Raw genomic sequence first — 16,066 nt, 5'->3', positions numbered from 1 at the left:
TGTCACTAAAGTGGTTGAAAAATACATAAATAAATACATAAAAAGTCTACAACCGCTTGCCTAGAACACACACACAGTTAAACAACACCCAGATGATAGTCACTAACAGTCTTTATGTTGACTTTTGAGATATGAGGAAGATTTCAACTTCAGTACAAGAGTATAATCTTTTAATCATTGTGAGATTGCTGTGGCTTTGATGGTGTAAGTAATTCAACAGATACAGATAATGATCATGTTGACCTCATGAGAAGGCACAATGACTGCAATTCACTTTTCCCTATATATATACAAGACACCAGGAAATCCAACCATCTAAATGAGAGAAAATAATGACTGCAAGGATCAATGTTGCTCTGTGGTTCGGTCCAATTGCTTCACAGTGGGCTGTATTACACTGTGTCTTCGTTTTTATTTGTACAGCAAGCATTGATTTTAATCTGGAAGGAATGAGATGATAAGAAATTGTCACTGGTACGTTGCTATTGAAGTGCACTGATGAGTATGTGTTACTTTGCATTACTGTAAGCAAAAGAATTATCTCAACGTTAGATGTGTTTACTGGAAACCATAACACATACATGAGTTTAACATATAGCTACTTGACATGGACTTCTGTTGTTTGGCAGCTGGTAAACAATAACTGATAGCACTAATTCAAAATAACCAATATTTTGAATTTAGAACCCTTTTTTCAGAAGGTAGCCTATTTTTTTCTCCTTGAAGTGATTTTTACAAGCAAAACTCTGAAATAATGTATAATTATTACACTATATTGTCAAATAAACACTCAGCCGCACAAAGATTTGTTTTATTTAAAAAATAACAAGTGAGAACAGCAAAGAAAAAAAACGTTCATGAGCATTCAAGGACACTTTTGCTCCAAGCTCGATTAATTAAATAAGCCTCTGTCATGCTGCTGCCGCACTTTCTCTTTCCCCCCACCTGCTGTAGGCATATACATAGGTACATTTTTGAGAATTATTCAATTTTGACGGAGCGTTTCTATTTTAACCGGCGCAGCTTTTCTAGCCTTTACCTAACCCAGGAAACTCACAGACCAATTGCATGCGTTGTAAATCATCTCACATGATGCTACTCAGCCAATAAAATCTGTGCATTCCGATGAGCATTGCGACTCGAATCAGTGAGTGAAATACACACAGCCAGAGACACAGACGAGTCAGAGAAATAATTTCACATGCCGTTCCCTAAAAAGAGAAAAGTCAAAACCCGACAATCGCCTACTGCATATCAGACAAAATGTTATTATTTAACATGCAAAATCATTATATTGACCATTTTCCCAAAACGTCAGTTTTATACTTTTTATTCCTAAAATATCTGTCCAACAGTTACAGTCTAGGCAACTATATAATTTGGTTATGATTTGGATAGGGGTCAGAACATTGAGGTTATGGCAACTAAAGTACACAATGGTAAATGTCATGGTCATAGAATAATAATACATAATACAAATATCAACAATGACTTCCAGTATAAGATGTGACATGAATTTGTGTCTCTGATGTCACAGTAAAACACTTTGTATGCCTATCCACCTCCAACTTTCACACCCTTACTTTGCCCTGTGCTATATATTTACACTGTTTTCCTTATTGCCACCAAATGCTGCCAGTAAAAATGGCTAAAAAAACACTAAATTGCTGATGCAAATTAGTTGCATATAAACATTATTTGTAGGAGACAGTGTTGACCCTTGTGATTTATCACAATGCAGGTAGTCAAGTCAAGTCAATTTTATTTATATAGCCCAATATAGGCTTTACAATCTGTACAGCATGCAACACTCTCTGTCCTTAGAACCTCGATTTGGAGGATAAACTCCCCCCCAAAAAACCCTTTTAACAGGGAAAAGAATGGAGTTGGGCATATAATAGATCATGGTTTCTTTATATCGCTAGACAGATATTGTACCACAAGAACAACAATGCCCTCACATACTACAAAAAGATGTAAATGGTGATATATAATGAAGTCAACTTCAAATAATCAATGATTACTACACATTCACTTTCATTAGTTAAAACAGGTTGTATTTTAACAGACATACACATTTTTGTGTTATTATATGCATTTATTTTCAAGCAATTAACCAGTAATATTAATTCCCTCCAATAATCACCATTATTACCTCTAACAGAATGTAGCAGCTTATGCAAAAAATTACCTGTATGACCTTAAAATGATTTTATTAAGTTGGGAATTACTGTTGTGTTGACGTGGTTTCTTGTGAATTTTAAATGAATGTGCTCTGTTGTCCACGCACTCTCCTCTGGAGTCACTCAACACAGCTCAACAAAGACTCAGAGTGGAGAGTCTGAATGAACATCAAGGACAAATAAATGGCCTGTAGCAGAAAGCAACAACAGTGTAACAGATACGGTGATAGGTATTCATTAAATTATTTGGAGTACTTTCCAGGTCAGGAAAACCCACACACGCAGTCATAAGCATAATGCATTAGCATAAAGAGGAAGGGGAAGGGGACACAGCAAGTACAGTAGCAGCTTACTTGCAGAGTAACAAGGGGCAATAGAAAAAAAATTGAAAGAGTGAGAGAGAAAAAGAGTGGAAAAACTGAGAGACTGATAGGATCTACAATGAAGTAGTGACAGACAGACATGTAATTCTCTGTTGATCGTTACCTTGAGCCTGAAGGAATTTGATAATAAAATAGAAACTTGTTAATCCCCAGAGAGTTCTGTAATTGCAATGTTGAGGTAATCTCCTCTCTGTTAATAATTGTAATTTTAGAGCATGCTCTGCCTACATATACATTTATTCATAATTACCTGAGGGAAAAGTGCACTGAATTCAATGGATATAAGGTATGCTTGACAAATAAAGGCCAGTAATGTATTAATTTGGTACAAAAATGCAGCTTATAGGAGGGAATGTTTCTTTCTTTCTGTTTCAAGGTCATCAATCAACCCATTCTTAATCCAAGGTCGTCAAATACCAACGTTTTGTTGGCGTCATACAGACACACAAGGTACCCTTTATCGCCTGTCTGAGATGCACCTGGCTTTCAATTAACTCCAATCATTTTGATTGATTAATTTTGAAGTGCTGTATAAACAAGTTTATTATTATTATTATAATGTAAAACCATCTGCGGCAAAATTAGACGCTCAGAGGAAATGCTCTGGCTGTCCATTCACTCCAATATCAACCTGACCGCGGTGCTATAAGACGCTGTGAGCATCAGTCCCATTGGAGAACCGAGGACCTGAAGTATTTTCCTCACTGTTAATTCCCATGTTAAGGTTGTCTTTCAATGATATCCTCAACATTTCTCAAAACTAAAATACGAAAGTGTCCTTGATAATTCAACAATACAATAGGTTAATGTTACGGCCATCAGTTTTAATGATTTCTCCTTCAATTCTGAGATATAATTTTTTTTTTGTCCTATTCTTTTCTATTGACCTCCACATTTATTGGCATCCACATCACGTGAAAAGTTTCTTTTGTGAAAACAAACATTCTTTTTATTCTCTGTGGAAAATACATACATAGACACATAGTAGAAGTTTCAGCATTAAAATGCATTTTGATAACATTTCTAGTAAGAAATGTGTGTTTATTTTCATAATCTTTGTTCAGTGAATGTATATGATCCTTAGTTTTGTTAGTTATTACTTTTTCTCTGATTCTCTCAGGTCTCAGATCGTTGCTATGGTGGTTGCTATGGACGCTGTTACGCACACGTAATGTTGTGGCGGTTCGACTCCTGTTTTTGGCTGTCTGCCGTCAGTGGGCATTCATTCCATTTTAATTTGCTACCGGTCGGCCGTAACCTGAAGCCAAACACCACTAAAAGGCGTTTTATAGCCTGTGATTGTAAAATATGAAGTTGCTCGTGTAATTTTATATTTCCAAGAATATGTGGCTGAGGATTAATTATGAAATCACCTTTCTTAAGAAGGGGTTATCAAACTGGACTTTACCTTTCACATCCCTCATTTATTCCCTGCACTTGTCACGTTCAAATATATCATCAAACTGGACTTTATATTGTGCATTGCATTCAATCTCCACTGTTCAATAATTTAATTATTCATGCACATGTCTGTAGTGACACCCTAGATTGTCAGCAGTACGGTACAATAATCTCTGAAGGTGACTCATTTTGGTCACATGTTCCACTAAAAAAAAAAAAAAAACTGCTTTGAGATACTGGCCTTTGAACCTTGACCTTAGTGCATGTTTGAAGGCTTATAATCCAGCAACAAAAGAGGCTACAGACATGGGACCAACTGTTATAGAGAGCTCTTTACGTCATTTATCATGTGCGCATAGTCAACAACTGGGGCTGTTAAGAAACATTTCATTGATCCCACACTGAGGAAATTCGCTTGTTACAGCAAGACTCAAGATTCAACACGTACAGGAAAAAGGTTGATAGATAAAAAATACACATAAAATAAAAATAAAATGGAAATAGAAAATAGAAAATAAACAATACACCTGTCATGTATACAGATTGCACAGAATACTTGCACAGATATAATACACACATGGTGTGTATCATTATACTAATACTATCTATATATGAATATACTGCCTTGAGAGATGGATGAATTACACAAAGATTTGATTGCAAAGGATACAGCAGGAGGTAGCTGCACAGTGTAAATAAATTAGATTGCACAGGATTATAAATAAATATGGTTAAAATGTATTTTCACCCATTTAACAATTATACAAGTGTGTTTACCATGTGTTTCCTCAAAACTACAATTCCCTAGAGACCCGCCATGCAGCTTTATGCAAATCAACACCAAATCAAGTATTCTAGTTTTGGGTTGGTAGTTCTTCAAGTTTGAAAAGCCTTCTGCTATCCAAAACTGACAGCAACTTAATTTCTCAGAATCGAAGGAGAAATAATTTAAACTGTTAGCCGTAACATTAACATTAAAATTATAATATCTTATTTTTGAATTATCAAGGACACTGTTTTTTTGTTGAGAAATATTGAGGATATCATTGAAAGAAAACCTTAACATGGGAAATCGGTTCTCCAATGGGACTGATGCTCACAGCGCCTTATAGCGGTCAGGTTAATATTGGAGTGAATGGACGGCTGGAGCAGTTGCTCTGAGCGTCTAATATTGCCGTGGATGGTTTTACATTGGAGTTAATTGAAAGCCTGGTGCGTCTAATACAGTTGCTAAAGGGTACCTTGTGCGTCTGTATGAGACGCCAAGGGGCGTGGCAAAATGTCACTATTTGATGACCTGGGAATGAGAACGGGTTACATGGATTACGCATACAATACCTATGCTATACTCTCCACATAATGTTCAGTGTAAGTCCTCTCTTATTTAATTGGACTGCAAGCAACTTGCACACATAAAAAAAGTTTACCAATACTCGTTTTTTGTCTCTTGCAGCTAAACATAAGCTCATAGCACAGCTTCATTGTGTCATAATTCGCAACCATGTCTATCTGTTAAGTAATCAAATGTGTCAAAATTTAGTTTTTTGGTATTAAACTGGCAGTGGTAGAAAAAGTTGGCACATCCTCTACAACACTGAGAACCATCTGCCTCGGCTACAGTGGTGTTAAGGTGTTAACAGAAAATGGCAGCTATATATTTCGGGTGACTGGATCACATGGATTGATGAGAAAACAGTATACTCAGTATAGAGTATTTACAGTTGAGAAATGTTGTAAATGTGTGGTATAACGGACAAATCCCTGCATAATTGATGCTAGTTTTATGCACAATCCGCATATCCATTGTCCCAGTTTAAAAAGTTTAAAAATCCTTCTATAATGTGCCATTCACACACACAGCACAGATATGGGTAAATGCTAAATCTTCACTGATTGGATTGCTATAGATTGAATCAGGGAAATCAGTGAGTGAGAACGTCTTTTACAGATTCAACACATCACTAAAAAACGTGTCAGTCACATATTCTACTTTCGGTGCATGTGTCGGCTTTGAAAAAATGACAAAGCAAGAACATACAGGAAATAAAAACCTGATAATGATAGCATGAAATATGAGTGATAGCCATATGCAGAAATCCGCTTTGTGAGATGGTGGGTGCACTGGGAGGAAGTGGAGGTCAGGGCCTGGCAGAGACCCCTGTTGGGTGCAGGTGGTGAATAACTTCTGTCAGCCAAGTAATTAAGTGTCCATCACATCCTTGTAGGAGGGCTGTGCAACCCACAAGCCTCTTCCAATCTCCATCTGTGAGAAGGACTGGAGCTACAATATGGCCCTACATATGATCAGTATATCTAACACATGGAAATTATGATAATATCAGTTTGAGAAAAACTAAAAATGTATGCTTTTATGTGACATGTTTTCATCATTTAGGTTTTGTCACTGAAAAGCAAATGAATTAATAAAAAAGAAATGATAAAGGAAGAAAATTAAGAATAAGAAAAAAATAAATATTTATTGTTCCAGTCATATTAGAAATCAAATTGAGGCAGGTGGGCAAACAGCAGTCTGATTTGCCTTTAGCAGTAGCTTAAATCCATTTATTTCCAACTGTAATTAGTTAGTAATTATACAGTAGTGAGCTTGATCAGTGTTCAAGGTTAAACTGTTTTAAAATGTGACAAGAACTGTGATTTGTAAGAAGCTAGAGGTAGTAGGGCATGCTCTGTGAGCCATGAGCAACCTTTACATGTTCACCTTTTTGAACAAAGGAATTAATCAATGATTAAATGTGATAATCATAAACATGGATTTAAGTGATACAGTATGGGCTCTGACCTTTGATGGGGTTTCTGAAGGCAAAATTTTGAAAGGAAAAGAAAAAAAATATTACTATGTGAAGGTAATCTATTACAATTCAAACACTAGTAGACACAAGTCGATGTAGGCTGGACAATGTGCTTTCTATTGCATTAAAAGCATATCTCATTCTTGTCTTAAATCACTTTTATCATGATTGCTTTGTAAAAGGCGAAATGGTGACAGACTCATGTGACATCCAGCTGCAATTTAGTACAACATTTTTTTGACTGGGTAGGTGTTGATATGTGTAGTTACTCAGTCTTAATGTTGGAACATGTGTGAAACTAATTTGTTGTTTTTGAAGATGGCAGCAATTAATCTCTCAAATGACCTGGCTAGATTAAATGAGAAGAAAGAGAGGATGCTAGGAAAATAAATGCCAGCATTAGGGAAGGAATTACAAGATGACCTTACTGAACAGTGATTTATGGATTCCCTAGTCAAGCAATTACAGCAGGTGATACCTTTGAAATTTCAAACCATGGAAATTAAATTTACTCCTTTGCAAACTGTGCACTTGTCAAGGACATTTAACCTGTTACCTACATTGGGAGGCTCCTCTGCAGTCAAATATTTTTTTCAGAGTGATAGAGCATATACTGGGATGGACAAAATAATGAAAACATCTAACAATATATGAATATCAAATACCTAAAAAGCAGTAGAGTTCAAGGACATAGATTTCAGAGGTGTTGGAAAAATTGAAATTCCTTAAATAATTGCAAGTGGTTAATGAACCAACCTTCAATATATTATCTGGACAAATGACAATGACAATGATTTTCCTTCAGCAAGAAAAACCAGCACAAGCAAACTGGCAATATTTTTTCTGATGAATACCAACAAAAGATATGGTGGGTTGCAGTAAAAGTTTGGATAAAATAGAACCATCTGGGTTAAGTAAAAAAGATGAAAAATTCATCAGAACTCCCACTTATCACAATGTTTTTTTTTCTATTTCTCAGCAGTCTAAGTTTCATGCTTCTCATACCAGTTTATGCATCTGTGTGTGTTAAACTTCAACCAATGAGAATCCTGTCACAAATACCAATAAAAGGTTTAATTCAATTTTGCAATTTTTAAGGTTTTTATGTTAAACTGTGTTAAAGTACAGTACTTTTTCAGTCATTGTCACATTTCCCTATAATACGACCTTATATATGTGTACCTGCTTTTGTACATGTGAAAAGTTTAGGCCCATTTAAAAGTGTAAGCCTTTTTTCATTTCTGTCATTTCTATTAAGGCACTTGTACAATAACAGTAGAATTCATTGTGCTCTCAGTGTATGCTCCCTTTTCACTTGTTTTGATAAAGAAGAAAGATCACAACAACCTTGCTATTTTGAATAATGTTTGGAAGAAACAAATTAATCAAACTAATCTCAAGGATTATGTTCCCTCATTGGCTCTCTGAGGGAGTGATGATAAGAGAATATTTTTATTATGCTGCCTTGTGTAAATGCTAAGTATCGAGGTGCTCGTAAATCCTTGCATCTGTGCCTACCATCATGACTCTCCCCTGCCACTACTGTTGTAATGGCTCTTTCTAAGAGCATGCAGAACACGGAACATGGGGATAAAAGCAGAGTTACACACCATTCAGGTGCATTTGGAGCACATGTCTCAGCCCCTCCATATGCCTCCAAAACATGAAACAGATGAACATGGGCTTTCATTAGAAATGAAGACCCTAATTTTAAGCTGAGAGGGGTTAAAATAACTTGGTATATTGACATGATGGGGACTCTGAGGGATTAGCATTTCACATTTTTTGTTTTATTATACTGATATACATATATTTGCAAAGAGTACCTACTGTTATCCAAGACAGTGTACAGTAGATCTACAAAATCGCATCTTAGTGCAGCAATGCATTCAGTTTCAGCTTACTTTCTTAACATTATTTTCTACTTAACAAAATTAAACACAATATAAAGCAGGTATTATGACAGCAGCTGTTTTGCACCTGTTTAGAACCATCAGGTGGGTAATTATAACAAATGTGCCACATCATCCTGTAGGATAACTTCTCCAACATTTAATGCTTGGTTATACCGTATGTTTTTGACAATGAGGTAAGAATGCTAGTCTTATTATTGACATTGCTGCTCTTACACAATATCAATCCACATAGGTTGTTCTCCTAATGTCCTTAATGTTTAAATACATGTCAGTTTTATAATTTATAAGTTTCTACTGTAGCTAAGCAGTATCCAGTGTTGAGAGCAGACCTTCCCAGTGGTGTATATATTTTAATGGTATGCAATACTGCATTTCTTCATTTGTCAATATCTCAGACACAAAGTGTTAGCTTGGTAAGTTTGTTGCATATTCGCATTAAACGGACAATGACTAAAAATAATTTTTACCAATATTTGAAAATATTTGCTTCTATAGATACAGTTAACACTACATGGTGTTGGTAAAAAATTTTGTTTGGAGAAATATTACAATATTTCATTTACTTCTCTGCATTTTTTTCTGCACTATTCCTTGCATTCAGCTTCTCTGTGTCCTTAGTAATCTCTTTTTGATTAAGAGGAAAAACAGATAGTTTAAGTTGTACCTTATAAAACTGTACAAAGAAGATATGTTGGCAACACTGTTATTTTGGAAAAATAAATGACAACAAGAAAGCCTTCAGCAGTTGAAGTAGTGAGGAATAGCTAGTAAATTGTAAATGGCACTCTGTCAAAACCCATTCCTCCTACAGTCCTCTCAGTCATTGGACATTTGATGAGTAGCTTTGTCTGTTCCCCTCTCAATGTCAAAAAATCAGCAGGCACTCTGACTCTCTGATGGGGTCAAAGACCTCTGCCGCTGTGAGAGGGTGACCATGTTGAGTCGAGGACATGCTCTGTCATCACACGTAGACATACGGACACACAATTCCTGAGACACAAGTGAAACAGTATGAGTCAGTGACTAGTGCATTAAAAAATAAAATAAAGGAAATGAAATGTACACAGGATAGTAATATTTAGCTAGCAGCCAGACGTGTGGTGTCATTGCTGTGTATGTATGCAGCTTTTATTTTTATCCTACATTTGAATCCGGTGACACATTAAATAATGCAAATCTGAATTCACTGACAAAGGAGTGGATATGAAAGGAAGACATGTATGGGGCATGAGCAGAAATGGTGCCAGCGGCCTCATCATTTCATTTCCTTTAGCCCATCTATAAATGGCATGCATTTTAATCCTTTTAATTATGGATCCTCGCTACAATTACCTCAAATTAAATTACTTTGCAAACCTCAGAAGGATACATAGCTAACAGAGAAGAAGAGGATCATTCTGTCAGGGATTTAACCTCAGTTTCTCTGTGACACACTGAGCTATCACCCCCACCTCCTAAATCCAACTCCATATGGAACTGAAATATTGAGAATGCCTAAAAGCCCATACTGTACCCATTCTAGAACCCAATCAGCCCTCAAACTCCTCCAAATCCCCCCTTTCCCAGTCCTACTCTATTCATGGGGCTATAGAGATTACAGAGAAGAACCTTGCCTGGCAGGCATGCCACACTTAAATAATCTCTGGGTGAAATCCCAGTGTTAATGTGGGGTTTCTGGATCATGGCACTGCAGTGTGTTGCGGCACTCTGTGGCACGCTGGTCGCAGATGACGGGCATGCACCAGGAGGCAGAGGATGTAGAGGGAGAGGGGTAGAAGATTAGGATGAAAGGAAGGCGAGGAAGAAGAGTGATGAGAAGAGAGAGAGGAAAATGGAGAATTGGAAGAGAGTGAAGAAAAAGAATACAACAATGTGGCATGCAGCAATGGAAGATGAAAAGAAGAAGCAGAGGAGACAGAGGGAATAGAGAGGATGAGAGAGACACCACTGTGGAGGCGAGATAGTCCCCTGAGTGGGCCACAAGAAGCTTGCCAAGGTCTAAATGACATTACTCTGCATGTTATATACTTCATGGCCTTGGGTGGGTGTCCCATGTGCCAAGAGATGCATAAAATTCCGACTGCTATTCTTACCCTTCACTACAGCTGACCCATAAACACACTCATCTCACACTAGCGTGGCATCAAACCAAGTATCCGCAACATGGAAAATGAATTAATTACTTGATGTTTCAATAGCAGCGCAATAATTGCTTTAGTCCACAGGATAACCAAGAAAGTGAGAAGATAACATATGCCAGTGAAGACGACAGCATAATTACAGGATTAGTGTAGGTCTTAAAGACTTCATCTTTCACAGATACACATGGAAGGGGAGGAGGAGAGAGAGACAGAAAGACAAGGACGAGAGAGAGAGGAATCTTTCTGAAGGAAGAAGATACTCTTCTTTAACAACAGCACACTGGCAAATAATTGTAGGTGTAGGAGTGCTCATTTTGAATGTGTGCCTTGCAAAATATCTGTGCATGGTCCTGAATCCTGCACATTAATATAATAAAAAATACCACACAAAACCCCTTAAGCTCTGAGTTCTGCCTCTACCAACCACTCTCCATTCTTGATGGTAACCTTGTCATTACTTCATCACCTGGCCTTGATTCTTCCCTCTTCTAGCTCTCCAGTGGAATGAACTTCCCACTCAGTTCAGGACAGCAAAGTTACTCATCAAGAGAAAAAACTTGTCTGTTCAAAAGATACTTCACACCTCCCTCTTGCCCCCTGAATGACACATGACTGAGTGATAGCCTCCTCCTCAACCTGCCTACAGGTGCTCTTAAAACCTCAAAGTAAAAAAAAAAAAAAAAAAAAAAAAAAAACATCTACCTCTATAACACATACGGATTGTAGTGGCACATGAATATTTCTATTGAAAGTATTGTCAGGGGCATTACGGCGCCAACCTATGCACTGCTTGATAGTGCTTGAAATGTTTGTGATTCAGGAGTAAAAACTTGTTCTACTACTCTTGCAGCTTTCTGCCTAAAATGTACATTTAACAACAGAAAAGATCTTATTCATCTGCCATATGATTCAGTGGTGAAGAATTAAGTCTTAAATGCTTTTAACTATTGTGGACAATGGGTCAAAGGTAGAATGGTTTGAGTCCAGATAAAGAGAGTCATGGGCAGAATGTTCTGACCAGCTAAAAGCAGGAGTAATTAAGAGTAAATAGTATAACATGAGGTTGTGTCAAGGCCTTTGACACTTCTAATTGCATTTATTAAAGACTTGACCTCTCAGTCCCAGGAAAATTCATTAGAAGGTGAAGCAGCCTGAATATCCAACAATGAATGTCAAGAGTTTGTAAAGAACACAAGGTTTTGTCTGTTGTGTGTGGGGAGGCAGTGGGGTGAGGGGAACAATCTGTACCAGTTAATTAGCACACACAAGGGGGCATCAGGAGAGCCCTGTCTAAATCCTCCCCTTCATCTTGTGCCACCACAACAAGGCCTGTTAGATTAACCTGCACATATCATCATAAGGGACATCAACAAAAGGGAAGCGTAATGTCCTATATTCCCATAATTCTAGTGACATTACAAGATGTACATGCCAGGGACTTGACACACACCACTGGTTCCCAGAGACAAAAGCACAGAGCTTTGTTGCTTGAGTGAGTGCAGATATTTTTTTAAGTAATGTATTCGACTGAAAAAATATCAAACTCTGAAATTCAGTGAAGAAAAAGTTAAGTAGGATTAGCAACTGACATCAGATCAAGCCTATTTTGCGTCTATGTAGACCATGTGAGGAGGTTTTAAAGAAGAGAGCACAACATCACGTTTTTTGAATTACCGCACTGCTTAATAAATAAATTAATTAATTCACTTTTAATCTTTCAAATAAACAGCAACCTTTTTCTCACATTGTTCAAAGATCGCTGGGGATGACCCCCCCCATCTTTTCCTTCATTCTATTTTGACCCAAGGCTCTTTCTTCTGTTCATATAAAGGGCCATGCATCCAAACACTGCTGCCATTTCAGCCCTTTAACTCAGCTCCAAGACATTGGACATGGTTTGTTGCCCCCATGCAATAACCTGCTTTCATATTTCAACAGTTTTTTCAATTTCAAAATCATACCAGTGTTGTGGAAAAATGTAGCCTAATTGTTTAACATTGTTTCCTTTCTGAATGAGGACACTTAAATAATCGGGTATAACACTGAAAGAGTCACAGAAAACAAGCACATTTTATAGCTTATTCCCATTTTGAACCACATTTACAGTACTCCAAGTAAAAGTTACTCAACGGTGCTTATGTTCTGTAGGTTATAAGAATATCTTGAGTTGATGAGAATAGGATTGAATTATAGATTTAGTCAGTAATCAAACATGATTAGTGCTCAACTCAACGTAATGTAACTCATAGTTTCAAGAAAGTGTATTTTCTGTAATCTATTATACATATATTACACAAAGCACTATTTAAAAAAAAAGAAGACCTTTAGCTCTTAATGTCTTTGACTGATGTTTAAATTTCCGGGACATGCTGACAAAATTTCATTGGATCCAATGACGAGCAAACTTTGAGATACATTTAATTAACTTCATCATAATTTTGGCAGCATGACAAATTATCTTAATGTGATAATTATCATAATACCTTCCAATTAAAATGGGCCATTTTATTATATTAGTTCTGGGGGAAAACTTGAATCTTATTTTTTTAAACTACCTTTGCGTTCCCCTCACAATAACTTTTGCGTTCCCTCACAATATTTTGCATTACGTCGCAATAACATTTTGCATTACCTCACATTAAGTTTCGTGTTCCCTCGACTATTTATAATACACTGCCAGTTTAGAGAAATGCTCTGCTAGATATTGCAGAAAGGAGAGATGATGTGACACTTTACATTATGCATTTATTGCTCATTACTCCTTTCAAAAGGCCGAGCTCCGACAGTATACAGCAACTGGCTGTGAGAACAGCTGCTGCTCTGCCTGGGTGTGGTGGTTGAAGCTGTGGCTGTGGATCTAGTTATTGCTGACTTTTGTGGTTGAATCTATGATGCTATGTACATGGCTACGGCAGCTGTACTGTGAGTACTCTTTAGTGCTCCTGTTAACATTAGCCAAGAAAGCCCTGTCAAGCCACACAGGATTTGAACCTGTGGTGATTCTAATAGATACGACAGATGTGTTACCAATACACCACAGGAGTTCAAGAATATAGTAGCTTCAATACAACGCTCAGCCAGCACAACCATGTCAATTCACTGCACACACACAACACCTGCATGTAGTTAGGGTTACACCCATTATTTATTTATTTTTTTTTATTTCTATAACTTTTAACTTCACATGTGTTATTATTCATATGCCTATTTTAACTGTGCTTACTTATGTCTAATGTTTTATCTTTACAATATTTTGTGACTGCAACTTCGGGGGTAGCTCACGCTCTGCGCAGCACATCATGCTTCCACCTGGAATGAAATGTGCTATATAAGTAAAGCTTCGCTTGCTTGCTTGCATTTTAAACTAATGTGTCACAGCCATATTCATAACAATCAAACCACAGCCATGGCTACAGCCACAATCACAGTGACAGCAACAGTCAAAGCGATGTCATCCCATGGCTGTAGTCAAAACCACAGCTACAGTCTGCCTCAATCAGCCCTGGCAGCAGTCCGACGAGTTATCTATCTAGCTGCACAGCTGAGGCTAGCTATATCATAATACATACCTTTCTCTATGGATCAGAGGGAATGCAAATTTTAATGCGCGGTAACGCAGAATAGTTTTAGAAAAAAAATTCCCACTGTGACCTTTCGGGGGCTCCGTATTAAGCAGGAACGTTTGTGGGATGAGAATTACCTTGACTTGTCACATCAACTCTTTTCTTTAGCTTTTGGGCTGAACCTACATTAAATAATACTTCTTAGATAATGTAATTTGTGGTTCTTCTTACTGCCTCTAATGCTCCAACCCTGGAGGTAACCACAGCTTGGAATTTATCAGACATCATACAGGAAACGCGTAATCAAAAGTCACTTGCTTTCATGATATTTCCAGCCCTCCTCTCTACCTCCTTTGCTCAAAGTATTTCTCTATAAAAGCATACATCATGCTGGGAAACGACTACACTTTTTTCAATAAAAGATAAAGACCATCTTATTACCTTCCCATTAAGAACATAACATTTTGTTAAATGGACTCCTATTTAAAACACTCCTTCGAGCTCTGAGCCAGATTCAATGAATCTCATCTGCACTTTAATCAACTCTGGCTCTGCTGTTTCCACATAGCCTTTTCATGATTAAGAAGAATAAAAATTCATAGCATTTGATTATTAGTGATGAATATTAGTCCTAATTCAAAGGAGAGCAAAAGTCCCCAAAGGCTAATCTTACATATATCTACATCCACAGTATGAAATATCAATATAATTTCCATTCTAGGGCAAGTGGAAGTGACACAGGTATCAGATTTAAAATTGCTCTTTTTCCTCATCACACACACACACACACAATACTAGCCAGGATGCAGAGAACCAATCACATGCATTAAGTAACACAGCACACTGGGTGATGTGAAATAATTCACTGCACGTACACACACAACGGGTGTGAGGGGGCCTTTGAAGAGTGTGAATAATTTACAAGCCAGTGTAACATGCTGCATCAATTTAACACCATCTAGACCCCATTTGTGTAAACTAATAAACTGATTTGAGAACTTTTTATATTCAAGACAAAAAACACAAATTCCTCATGTACACAATGTCATTGGTGCCAAATTCTCTAAATGGAGACATTGACACTAGAGGCTATTTGGACCTAAATGTCTACTACGCTTAGCCTATCAGCCCTGATCATGACAACTGTGAATATATGAGCTTTTGGCAGAAAAGGTTATGAACATTGAAGACGTGCAAATGGAAAAAGTGCTACAGTACAAACAGCTGCATCAGCTGTTCTCTCCCAGACAGCTTTTGTACCCAAGGGAAAGGTCACAGCGGCCCATTTTTAAGGGCCTCAGCTCCAAGTGAGTCATATCAGGGTCCATCATCACTGATCATGTGACACCCCAGGCAGTAACTGGCAGTTGTCAACATTAGTGAGTGCCTGTCATTTACTCTGTCAATTCAAATCTTGTCCTATCTCTGTTCTCTTAGCCTGGATCAACAAAATGTCTTTATGTGATAGCTGTGGCTCTCATGCTTCAATTAGAACACTGTGATCTCAGTACAGTAAAAAGCACAATCACATTAAAGGTGATAAAGAATACATCTGAAGTGCTAATTCAATGTGTTTCTACCTTAAAAGCTACTCATATAATTTATAGTCTCTCTCACAAACTGATTTGCAGAAAAATGTGAGGACATCCTTTTTGTTCCAATCATTCAG

At 37.3% G+C, this 16,066-nt stretch overlaps 1 protein-coding gene across 6 annotated transcripts in view; it reads right to left on the bottom strand.

Moving 5' to 3' along the window:
* Window positions 1-16,066, bottom strand: part of LOC122876885 (protocadherin-9) — a 198,772-nt gene that overhangs the window by 14,961 nt on the left and 167,745 nt on the right. The gene's annotated exons all lie outside the window — the stretch shown is intronic.

Source organism: Siniperca chuatsi, linkage group LG1 (genome assembly GCF_020085105.1).
Source record: "Siniperca chuatsi isolate FFG_IHB_CAS linkage group LG1, ASM2008510v1, whole genome shotgun sequence".
NCBI lineage: Eukaryota > Metazoa > Chordata > Actinopteri > Centrarchiformes > Sinipercidae > Siniperca > Siniperca chuatsi.
This window is presented reverse-complemented; position numbering and strand designations above follow the sequence as displayed.